The sequence below is a fragment of the Dipodomys spectabilis genome, unplaced genomic scaffold (genome assembly GCF_019054845.1).
Source record: "Dipodomys spectabilis isolate Male_0828 unplaced genomic scaffold, ASM1905484v1 ptg000003l, whole genome shotgun sequence".
NCBI classification, from domain to species: domain Eukaryota; kingdom Metazoa; phylum Chordata; class Mammalia; order Rodentia; family Heteromyidae; genus Dipodomys; species Dipodomys spectabilis.
Window position 1 is genome coordinate 11,381,928 of NW_024870680.1, and position 12,037 is coordinate 11,393,964.

Consider the following 12,037-nt stretch of genomic DNA (forward strand, 5'->3'; position numbering starts at 1 on the left):
AAATCCAGTCACAAGCCCGGATACACCTGTAATCCTAGCTACTCAAGAGGCTGAGATCTGAGGATCCTGGTTTGAAGCCAGCCTGGGCAGAAAAGTCCTCGAGACTCTTAAGTAAACTAATCAGAAAAAGCCAGAAGTGGCACTGTGGCTCAAATGGTAGAGCACTAACCTTGAGCACAAAGACTCAAGGACAGCTGGGCTCCGGTGGCTCATGCCTGTAATCCTAGCTACTCAGGAGGCTGAGATCTGAGGATCATGGTTTAAAGCCAGCCCAGGCAGAAAAGTCCGTGAGACTCTGATCTCTAATAAACCAGTAGAAAACTGGAAGTGGCGCTGTGGCTCAAGAGGTAGAGCACTCACCTTGAGCTGAAGACTGCAGGGACAGTGCCCAGACCCAGAGTTCAAGCCCCTTGACCGACCAAAAAAAAAAGAGAGACTCAAGGACAGCGTCTAGACCCTGAGGTCAAGCCCTAGAACAGGAAAAAAAATCCAATCACATATGGGTTATGTTAGATCTGTAAAGCCCTCAGGTAAGGAAATAAGGTTTTATCACCCAGCCAATGCTGTGTGCTCATGCATGGGTGCGTGTATTTGAAATTTCTGTCTAGTGGGGCTTTAGTCCAGTCAACAGGTTCTATTGATATTATCTGGGGAGGGGAAAGGGAGGAAGGAGGACATGAGGATGTCTGTTTCAAATCACTACTCTGATCAGAGTCTCAATTTCCTTTTGTAAACTATTTTAAGATCATTTGTGTTCGCGCCCAATGCTTCTACTGTTGCAGTGGGCATCCACACACGCTGCAGGCTCACAGGCAGTACCAAGCTGTTTCCTGAAGGATGAAGCACATTGTGTTGCATAGCAGGGCTCCCTGGGGGCTGTTGAGTCCACATCCCAGCCTGTTGCCTGGTCCTGTAGCCAGCCCTTCATGTGAGGGCCCTCCTTAAAGCAAATATTTCCTTTTTTCTTTGTTTTCTTTCTTTTCCTTCAGATTGTGATGGGACCTATTGAAAACTTGTTTTTCACTTTGGGCTGGAAGAGTTTTGGTGGCAGATGGAATCTATGTTAGTTTTTGTTTTTTTTTCCCCAACTCTTACCACCCCCAGATTCTTATTTCTAGTGCTACCCTCCAGTTCTTCACATATTTCAGCCAAAAAATATCTAAGATAAAACCTGCAGGATCAAGATCAGAGCAGGAATGAAAGTGAATATGAATATCAAGAAGGAATTCAGGATGATGGCCTAGGAGGAAAAGCATCTCCAAGAACAAATAATCAAGAGCTTGTTGGAACTTGTTTTTGTGTGCACATGCATGTGTGTACATGCACACACAAGCAAAAGTAAGAGTCCTATCTCCTTGTGAGAGTCAAAATAGCCTTCATAATCCAGTGTAAGGAAGCAGAGCCTCTCTGAGCTCTGTTTACAAACAGGAGGGTCCAGGCCCTCACATTTGTGGCCCAGCCATGGGCAGCTGGCCCTGACCAGATGTACCATACACAAAAAGAACCAGCTCTCAGCAGAGAGCTTTGGTGAATTATTCATGTGCTCACGAGTCATCTGTTGTTAGGAAAGCCCTCACCCTTTTGAATCCTCAAAGATGAAGATTTCTATTTCCTTTTAATTCCCTCAATGTAATTATATGGACTCTGACAGGTAGCCTACCTGGCTTGTATCCCAGTGCTACTACTTATTTGTAGTATGATGGTGCATAAGTAACTTTACTTCCCTGAAGTGTTCTCCTCTGCAAAATAGAGGTGATGCTGCCTCACACAAGAAGTGTAAGACATAGTGTGAACCGTAGCTGCCTTTACAACATTTTCCACAAGGATTATTTTTATATTGGTAGAACAAGATGAATAGGATATGATTTAAATCTCTGGCATTTTTAGAGACTTCTGCAGTCTCCTTTAAGTACAGAGAAAGAATATCAGATAGGTAAGGGCTCTTGGCATTCTTCCTTTTGCACAGGAAGGACATAGTGCTATAGGGCACTTGTGCAGCATGGCCTGAAAGCATTCTAGAGCTGTGTGTGCCGACTCCTTTGTTCAAACCATTTCTCACAGGCATGTTTATCATGGCTGAATCTAAGTCACAAAATAGCAAGAAGGAAGAACCGCAAATAATTATTGAGAAATGACTATTTTGAAAGTAAGATGCCATTATCCATTTTATTAATCTCTGAAGACTAAAGTGGCATAATAATGGTCTTAGATCTGTCTTATAGTAATCAGCAAACCACTGTGAATTTGAGCTTGGGGTTTAGCTTACAAAAGCCTTGTGTTATATGCAGATTCAATCAGCAAGATACAGAGAAGCATCTTATTTTGAGATATCAAATTGGGCAACATTTCATAGTAATTGTATGACTATAATTGTGTGGAGTGAAAAATTCCCAATTTCCAACCAACTGTTCTCAATCTTTTCCCTACCCCCCCCCAAAAAAAAAAAGTTGGTGAGACTGACCCCCTGTCAATTTTTATGAATATTTTAAGTTTCTAATAATCTATGTGTTTCCCAACTAATTCCCCAGAAGAATATTTTAAGTCCTGGGTCCCATGGGGGTGCTGTAATACCTATAGGAATGCCTGTGAGGAAATGTTTAGCAACCAGTGGAAGAATGTGACTAAGGGTATTCAGATAGCTCCTTCCTCGCTGGGGAGAGGATCAGGAGCCCTATATTCCCACTGGACCTTTACAGCATAGAGGGCTATGCAAGACCCAGCAGCCTGCTCAGAGGCCTTCTAATGCCCTTGGTGCTTTCTCTGTGATGAAAGAGAGTGGGAGAGCTGGGAGTGGAGTAGGGTGGGGAGGTAAGAATCTTTTCTCAGAGACCTCACCCTTCTCTCTACTCTTCCCTGGGAGGGCCTTTTCCTTCTGTTCTCTCCCCTCACCATTTGTGGGGTTGTATTGTTTGTTGTTGCTTTTCTTAATATATAAATGAAATCAGATTTCCAACTCCTCTGGGAAGCTGAGAGTCAGCGTGGGAGATGAGAGTGTTTCCCCAGGCTGAGACTCATTGTTGAGGAGCAAAGTACACACCAAGTGGAGACTGACCCAGGCCCCAGCCCAAAGGCGGAGGCTGCTGTCTGAATCACCCACCCTTTTTTCCACTGAGACAATGAGGAAAATAAAACCTCCATCCAGACCAGTTTCCAGCCAAATGTGAAATCCTCCTGCCTAAAAAGAAAAAATCGAAGTAGCCCTGAAATGTCAGACCTTCCTCTTAAATCTTTTGCTTGTTTGATGATTTTTATTTACAGCTGGGCCTACTCATCCCTAAATCAAGCCTTGAGTTGAAATATGAACTCCATAAAATTCCCACAGACCCTTCTGCACTGTCCTAGACCAGGCCCAGCTCTGACCTTCAGGGAAGTCCAGACTCTGGAGGAGGAAAAGGAGACAGAGAGAAACCTGACCCTACTCTCTTCATTTTAAACCTCGATCCTTCTTCCGGCTCTGTCTTTCATATCAGACATTCCTCTTCAACTCCCCAGCCAACCAGCCAGCATAGATTAAGCCTAGTGTTACCTGCCAAAACCCACAGACTGTTCAAAGATGTGCACATCTCATCCCAAATCCTCAGCACCAGCAGCTGGATGGTTCCCAACTATCTCTTGAAGTCTCCTCTCCCTTTCTTTAATTTTCCTTTGATTAGCCCTCGTGAAGGAAGGTAATAAATGATTACTGACTTGGTCCCAGAGCAGATTCCAAACCCATTCTAATTCTTAATTTTGAAGCAGAAATAGTATCAGAACTTTGTGTTTAGTGGTAAGATAACCCTGGTCCCCAGAAACTCCTCATTATGATGAAACATCCAATTACAGACAGCTGTACATAAGATTCTGAATGTTACAAAATCAGTGAAAAATGTCATTCATCTCTAGGATCTGAACTGTCATCTCTCTCTAGCCATCAGAAATCAGAAGGTCTCACCTTCTTCAACAGTAAACTAGGAGTGGTTTTCAAATCTTGTTTTAAGAGTTACATGGAACACAATATATGGATCGAGTATTTAGGAGCCACTTTGAATGCTTTCGAGAGAAATGGTCAGATTCTACAAGCTGGAACTAGATCCAAATGTCTACCCCTCCTCTTCTTCCAGGCTTGCCTGGGACACAGTGTGAAAATACTGTGTTGTCATAGAGCTCCCCTATGACCCAGCAATCCCACTTTTGGGCATTTACCCTAATGTTTACAAACAAGACCACACTAAAGCTACCAGCACAACTATGTTTATTGCAGCATTATTTACCATAGCTAAGATATGGAACCAACCCAGATGCCCCTCAGTAGATGAATGGATCAAGAAAATGTGGTATATATACACAATGGAATTCTATGCCTCCATCAGAAAGAATGACATTGCCCCATTTGTTAGGAAATGGAAAAACTTGGAAAAAATTATATTAAGTGAAGTAAGCCAGGCCCAAAGAAACGTAGGTCCCATGGCTTCCCTTATTTGTAATATCTAGTATATGTATGAGTCAAGCAGAAAAGGTCAGATAATGTGATGTCAGGAAAATGAACCCTTAGATGTGTATTTTAATGTTTTTTTCTTTCATGCATGTGTTTCTAACACATTTATAAGATTATCTCTTTGTTGCTTTGTATGTCCCTCCCCCACAGTATAACCCTTGCTTTCACTATATTTGATGTCAGTATAACTTGTGGAGGAGATGGGGAAAAACCAGTTGTTTAAGGATACAGGTGGACCTGTTGCAACAATGAGAAGTACAAGTTGTCATGTCCAAAACGAACTTTACAACGTTGGTGGGGGGGGGGGGGCTGGGGGGGGGGAGGAAGGAGAAGGATTGGGATTGGGGGGGAGGGGGGAGGCTGGGAAGGGATGTGAAGGGTAAACAAAGGAGGAGGCTGCAATGCTTGGTAAGAAATGTACACATTATCCTGCCCATGTAACTGTAACTCCTCTGTACAGTATGTTCACAAATAAAATTAAAATAAAAAAAAAAAAAAAAGAAAATACTGTGTTGTGGCAGAGACTTCAGAATAGCAGATGGGGGCTGAACTATGAAAATTCTCTTAGTCCCCCCAAATAATGAAAATGCTGAGGAGCAATATAAAATCAGTTTCATAAGGCTACATATACTCAAATTTTTAAACTTCTCTTTTTTCAGCAACTCTGTGTGTGCATGTTTGAAATGTGTTCTTTTGTGTGTGTAGAATGACAGTTTTAGTAAATAATCGTTTTTCCATAATTGTATATCATTAAAAACGGGCAGCCCCATGTGACCATTTCTAAAAGTGCATAAATGAGAGGGGAGAAAGCAGTGGGTTTTTTTTTCACCAATCCATAAAATGGAATTACCTAGAAACAGTGAAAGCAGTGTTGCTGGTTTCAGGATCACCTGGTCCCCAACCTATGCTTCTGCTATTGTGCTCAGGCCTCTGAATCTACCACCAAATTCAATCCACCCTGCACTCCAGCATTCCAGTAGGGCTCTGGGGTGCCCTGTCACCCCAGTTCTAGCCTGCTCCTCTGTCTAGGTAAAGTGAACACAGGGATCCTGCTCACTTTCCTCTTCTTCAGTTGTTTTTTTTTTCTATTAACCTCCCTGTAGCTTCAGATCCCACCCAGGATCAGACCTCATATCCTGCTGTTATTTATATAGTTCCTCTCACAGAGTAGAGTCTTCCTTGCCATTAGGCCAGTGGCAGGAGCCCCAGTGCCCACTAGAAGATTACTGGGTTGCCATCGCTGTCTACATGAATTTCTGAAGAAAATCCACTTCTGCTTCTTCAGAACATACTTCCCTCTCTACTTGGACTCTGCTGTGTGTGGGGAGTAGGGGGAGGGCCTGAACTCTGGGTCTGGACACTGTCCCTGAGCTCTTCAGCTCTAAGCTATCGCTCTACCACTTTAGCCACAGCGCCACTTCCAGTTTTCTGGAGATAAGAGTCTCATGGACTTTCCTGCCTGGGCTACTTTGAATCGAGATCCTCATATCTCAGCCTCCTATGTAGCTAGGATTATAGGCGTGGGCCACTGGCACCTGACTTGCAGCCCATATTTCTAAGTGATGCCATTTTTCCATTCTGTGTTCACTCATTCAGTGCACACCACAGAGTACTAGCTTTGAGCGAACTCCTGAGCCAATTTGTTCTCCCGTTTATGTTCTCCTCCAAACTCCTTTGGAACTCTTCTTGCTGACTCCCTGCCACCTCCATTTTCAGCAAGATTTACCTGACTTTAATTGAACCATGGTTGGCTCTGTGCCAAAAATACATCTGCCAGATTTTTTAAGTATGAAAATTTTAAACTCTTTAATTTTTCTGCATTTAACTTCATTAGCAAACTGCCATCTGGCCAGTAACAGAAATAGACAATTTAATCAATTCAGTGAAAGCCTAGTCAATGCAGGGTTGTCTCAAGTAATTCAAGTTTCTCTTGTTTTCTTTCTGGGGTGCTGTTTAAGTTCCCAGTTGCTGTAGAAAACTGGGAACAGATTGCTGAGCAGAGGAAGCAATTGTGTGAAAGACTGGGTGGGACCATGTTTCATTCTTTTCTGTTGTCTTTCTTGTCTTTCTATTTCTACCACATTAGTAAAGACCCAATAAATGTAGTTGCCAGTAAATTCACACATATAATTAACTCATTTGTATTATTTAGTTACAATACTTGGGTAGAGCTTGGTAAATGAGTATAAGTACAAATATGTTTAATCCCAAATATTTGGAGAACTTCCTTCATTTCTCAAAAATTAAGAAAAAGAACCAGGTGCCAGTGACTCAAGTCTATATCCTAGCTACTCAGGAGGCTGCGATCTGAGGATTGTGATTACAAGTCAGACCAGACCAGCCTGGAAAGTTAATGAGACTCTTACATCTCTAATTAGCCATTTAAAAAAAAAAAGCACCAAAAAAACCCTTACTCATAGGTTTAAATTCAACAATACCTGAAGTTCTAAATACTGAAAAATAACATCAAGTACAAAATAAATAAATAAGTAAATCTCTCAAAATGGATGATGTCCTAGCAAGCCTGAGAAGATGGGGTTATGCTAATGATCTAAGTTTTATTTTATGTATGTACAATTTCTTTACTGTTTGGTTTTTCTTGCCTCCTCTTCACCCTTTTCTGGATGAGGTCAATGAACAGCACATTTCTTCTTGGCTGGTGAATCATATTAGCCAAGACAAAAGGGAATACATTGCATAGTATGAGAAACTTCTAGAATATGAGATCTTGAAGAGTCCTTAGGGAGTGTTTGGTTCCAAACTCCTCAATGACAGCATATCCAGAGGTCAATAGAGGGGAGAGCACACAGCTGACTGGCAAGGCTAGAGTACAAACTTGACCTTTGAGCCAGACACCAATGGCTCATGCCTGTAATCTTAGCTACTTAGGAACCTGAAATCGGAGGGTTGCAGTTCAAAGCTAACCTAGGCAGGAAAGCCCGTGAGGCTCTTGACTCCCATTACACACCAAAAAACTGTGGCTCCTCTGTACATCACTTTTAATTATAACAATAAAAATTTATATTTAATAAAGGAATAGGGCTGAAGATGTGGTTTATGGGTAAAGTACTTGCCTAAATGCTCAAGGTATTCAGTCACCAGCACTGAAAGAAAAAAGAAAGAATAAAATATCAGTAATATATTTTTTTAAAGAGCAAAAAAAGTATCTCAAGTGGTAGAGCACTAGTTTTAATCCAAAGAAAAGCTCAGGGATTGCACCCATGCTTTGAGCTCAAGCCCCTGGATAGGTACGTGTATGGAAAGTCAGCAGGGTTTATTTAGTAAATGTATTAATCACAAAGTAAACACGGTTCTGAGTTTGGGGAAAAGACAAAAGTGATTATTCCTTAAATGTACTACTAATAAATAATAAAGACTAATATTTAAAATGAGTTTACTGCATGACAAGCATTCTAAGCATTTTACAGATCTTCACTCATATAACCTTATGAGAGAGAGATTTTTTCATCACTTCCACTTTACAAATAAGGAGACTGAAGCTCAAGGATGATGATATACTTTCCCTGGTTTGCACAACTAGTAAGTAAAAGAGCTGCAGTTCAAAGCCAGACAGTTTGGCCTCAGAATCAGTGCTCTTGACTACTAAGTTGTCCCCTGAAATTCTATGTATAGATCCAGGTACATGTTTAGAGGCTTTAGTATGTGGTCAGGGACTGGAAAAGATTCAATGCCATCTCTGTTGCTTTGTGGTGCCCATCTCTGGCCTTACCAGCATGACTGTTCTTAAAGATGACATTGCAAAACAAAGGAGGGGGGTAACAATGTTTGATACCTTACTCATGTAACCGTAACCCCTCTCTACAGTATCTTTACAATAAAAAATATATATTATTTAAAAAAAAAGATGACATCAGCTTTTGCCATTGACCTACCTACCCCATAACTTCAGTTTCCTCTAAGAGTAGAACAGATTTTTTAAAATTTTTTTAGTTATTATAAGGTGATGTACGAAAGGGTTATAGTTACGTAAGTCAGGCAAAAAGAACATTTCTTTTCAGATAGTGTCACTTCCCATCCCTCACTCTCTCCTAGTTTTTCCCTCCCATTCCACCCACAAGTTGTATACTGTAGTTCATTTTTAATATGGTGTCTAGTGAGTATCACTGTTACATTTGTTCACCCTTTGTAGGACAGATGTTTCACATCCACTGGAGTCCACCTCATCATAAACAGAGCTGAGCAGCCAGCTGAGGGACTTGGCCATTTCGGAGTGAGAGGCAATCATTTGTTCACTAAGCCCTGTTCTGGAAACTGGGTGTGTCAGTTTGGTTCTCTGAAAAGCAGACATTGATAAAAATGTAGACACTTATGAAGTGAGCCTGTGGTAAGGGATGAAAGGGGGAAAGCCAGCGAAAACAAGGAATACCTTGAGACTGGGATGTGTGGGTCTTATGCCTGTGGAGAGAAGGCAGGAAGGTGGTTCGGCCAGGTCAGTGTGAATTTTCCAGCCAAGGGCTTCTGTAAAAGACATCTCCTATCTCACAGAAACTGTCTGCGAGTTCTGTTGCCACCAATGAGAACAGCTAACCAGTGCAACCTCTAGGTGAATGTGGGGAGTGCAAGGGCTGGTAGCCATTACACTGTTGTTTCAGGTAACCTGAGAGCTTGTTTTGATGAGTATCATACTGAGGCATCAATGGTGAACAGGATGTGTTGGGTTCCAAATTTTTTTGTCTGTGTCTGTCCTGGGGTACTGTCCTAGTACTAGCTCCAGGCTAGTGCTCTACAGTTGAGCCACAACTCCACTTCCAGCATTTTGGTAGTTTATTGAAGATAAGATTTCTATTGATGCCGGGCGCTGGTGGCTCACATCTGAAATCCTAGCTACTCTGGAGGCTGAGATCTGAGGGTCACGGTTCAAAGCCAGCCCGGGCAGGAAAGTCCGTGAAACTCTGATCTCCAATAAACCACCAGAAAACGGGAAGTGGTGCTGTAGCTCAAGTGGTAGAGCACTTGCCTTGAGCTGAAGAGCTGAGGGACAGCGCTCAGGCCCAGAGTTCAAGCCTCATGACCAACAACAAAAAAAAAAAGATTTCTATTGACTTTCCTGCCCAAGCTGACTTTGAACTGTGATTCTCAGATCTCAGCCTCCTGAGTAGGATTGCAGGTGTGAGCCCAGCTCGAGGGCTCAGACTCTTAAAGGAGTTTACAGTAAAGGGGAAAGAGACAGCTCAAAAACAAAATGCCTGAATTATGACAATAAGTGTTTTGATGAAAATAAGACATGGAAATGTGATAAGTCACTGAAAAGCAATTTAGATCAGATTGCAAAAAGGGCCTGTCAGGATGTTTATTAGTCATGAGTTGTGCTTTTAATTTTACCGGTTCTCTGTATAGTCATTGTGTATAGAGCATATGCTTCTCATCTACCCTTTTACCCCATTGTATAATGGGATCAGAACTCAGTGTGAAAAAGATATGGATGTGTATCCTGGCTTGGACACTTCCTAATAGATCTGTAAGGTGGAGTATCATCATTTCTCTGAAGCTCATTCTCTTCATGTCTTAAGTGAAGAGAGTACTACCTTGCCAACTTTTTAGTGTTATCGGAAATGACAAAGTTATTAAGGATAAGAATATAACTGGAAATTTTATTTTCAACACCTACATTTATGATTGTATCAAAAGATTAAATGCTTAGGAACCAATTGAACAACAAAAAAGCTGAGATCTCTATACAAAAAATAATATCACTAGGAGAAATTAAAGACTATAAGTGGAGACATACACTATCTTGGGTAAAAGATTCAATATTGTTGTTTCATTTCTTCCCAAATTGATTCCTAGATCCAGTTCAATTTCTGTCACACCCCTAATAGGCTGTGTGTATGTGTGTGTATGCTTGTATACATGTATGTGTATATACTAGTTGACATCAAAGCAAATTATAAAATACCATACGCACATATTAAAACATTACTATTTTACCAAAAGAACATGTTAATAATAATTCAGACTCTTTAAAGCCATAATGTAGGATTTTTTAGAGAACTTTATGAAACCACTTGGTTTGTGTCCAAAATATACTGAAATAAAAATGCTTATGATTTTAATTCATTTTATAAAAGTATGCATTGGGGGCTGGAAATGTGACTTAGTGGTAGAGTGCTTGCCTAGCATACATGAAGCTCTGGGTTCAATTCCTTAGTACCATATAAACAGAAAAGGCCAGAAGTGGCACTGTGGCTCAAGTGGTAAAGTACTAGCCTTGAGCAAAAGAAGCTCAGTGACAGTGCCCAGACACTGAGTTCAAGCCCCAGGACTAGCAAAAAAAAAGTATTCCTTGGTTATCCAAACCCGCTTTTCTTGAAGTTTCTTCTCTTTATTGCTTCAAACTGAAAATTTGGGATTCATTGGTTTAGATTTCAGCTGACTTCTGACTTTCTAGTGATGAATTTAGATGCTAATATTCTGAAAGAAGGTATATGATTATATAAAACTGAATGAGACTCCAGTCTAGGAGTTCACAAACTTCTTGTGTAAAGGGCCAAACAGTAGATACTTTAGACTTTTCCATTTGTATGTTATCTGTTCCAAATACTCAGTTTTGCTGTTGTAATGTGTAAGTGGCCATAAGTAACACATAAACATTTAGGTATAGAGCATTCCAGTAAAACTTCACCAAAACAGACCAGATTTAGGCCGGGCGCTGGTGGCTCACGCCTATAATCCTAGCTACTCAGGAGGCTGAGATCTGAGGATCACAGTTCAAAGCCAGCCCGGGCAGAAAAGTTTGTGAGACTCTTATCTGCAATAAACCACTCGAAAACCGGAAGTGGCACTGTGGCTCAAGAGGTAGAGTGCTCGCCTTGAGCTGAAGAGCGCAGGGACAGTGCCCAAGCCCCATGACCGACCAAAAAAAAAAAAAAAACAGACCAGATTTAACATGAGCCATAGCTTGCTGATGATCCCTGTTCTAGTCTGCTCACACATCTCAGGTCTGTTCAATTCTGGTCCACCTAATAGTGTTCAAAAGACAACTCTTCTCTTAGGGCCCCAGTGAAAAAGCCTAGAGATGCTGATGCATTATGAGGCAAGACTTGGAGATGAGTGGCAGAAGCTAGAGAGTGAGTTTTCACGTAAGGTGCACTTATGTTCAGGCACCTGGCATTTCTTCTCCAAAAACTACCAATAGCACTTTCATAGAATTTACAAAGTAGGACCCTTCTCAGCCGCACTGGACATAGAAGAAAAAGAACTAAGAAACCCAAAGACGGCGATGGGAAGGGAGGAATGAGAGGGAAAGAGGGAACAGCCTACATTAAACAAAAGGAAAGAAATGTAAACATCACCTGATGTGGAAGAAATAATTGTATTGTCAAAGCTCTTAGAATTCACAAACTTCATAGACCATGATAATGACGATTTGCCTTGTGAAGGTTAAAATGTGTTTGTGACTTTAACTAAGTATCACTATTCCACAATACTGTGAAATTTATGTAATCACCTAATCTCAATTTAGAGAAGGGATGGGTCAAGAGTAACGGGTGACAATGTTGTCAGACACCTTGTATTCATGCATGTTTTGTAGAATGGGAACTT

At 41.2% G+C, this 12,037-nt stretch overlaps 1 protein-coding gene across 2 annotated transcripts in view; it reads left to right on the forward strand.

Moving 5' to 3' along the window:
* Nucleotides 1–12,037, forward strand: part of Gab2 (GRB2 associated binding protein 2) — a 191,046-nt gene that overhangs the window by 153,816 nt on the left and 25,193 nt on the right. The window lies entirely within an intron of this gene.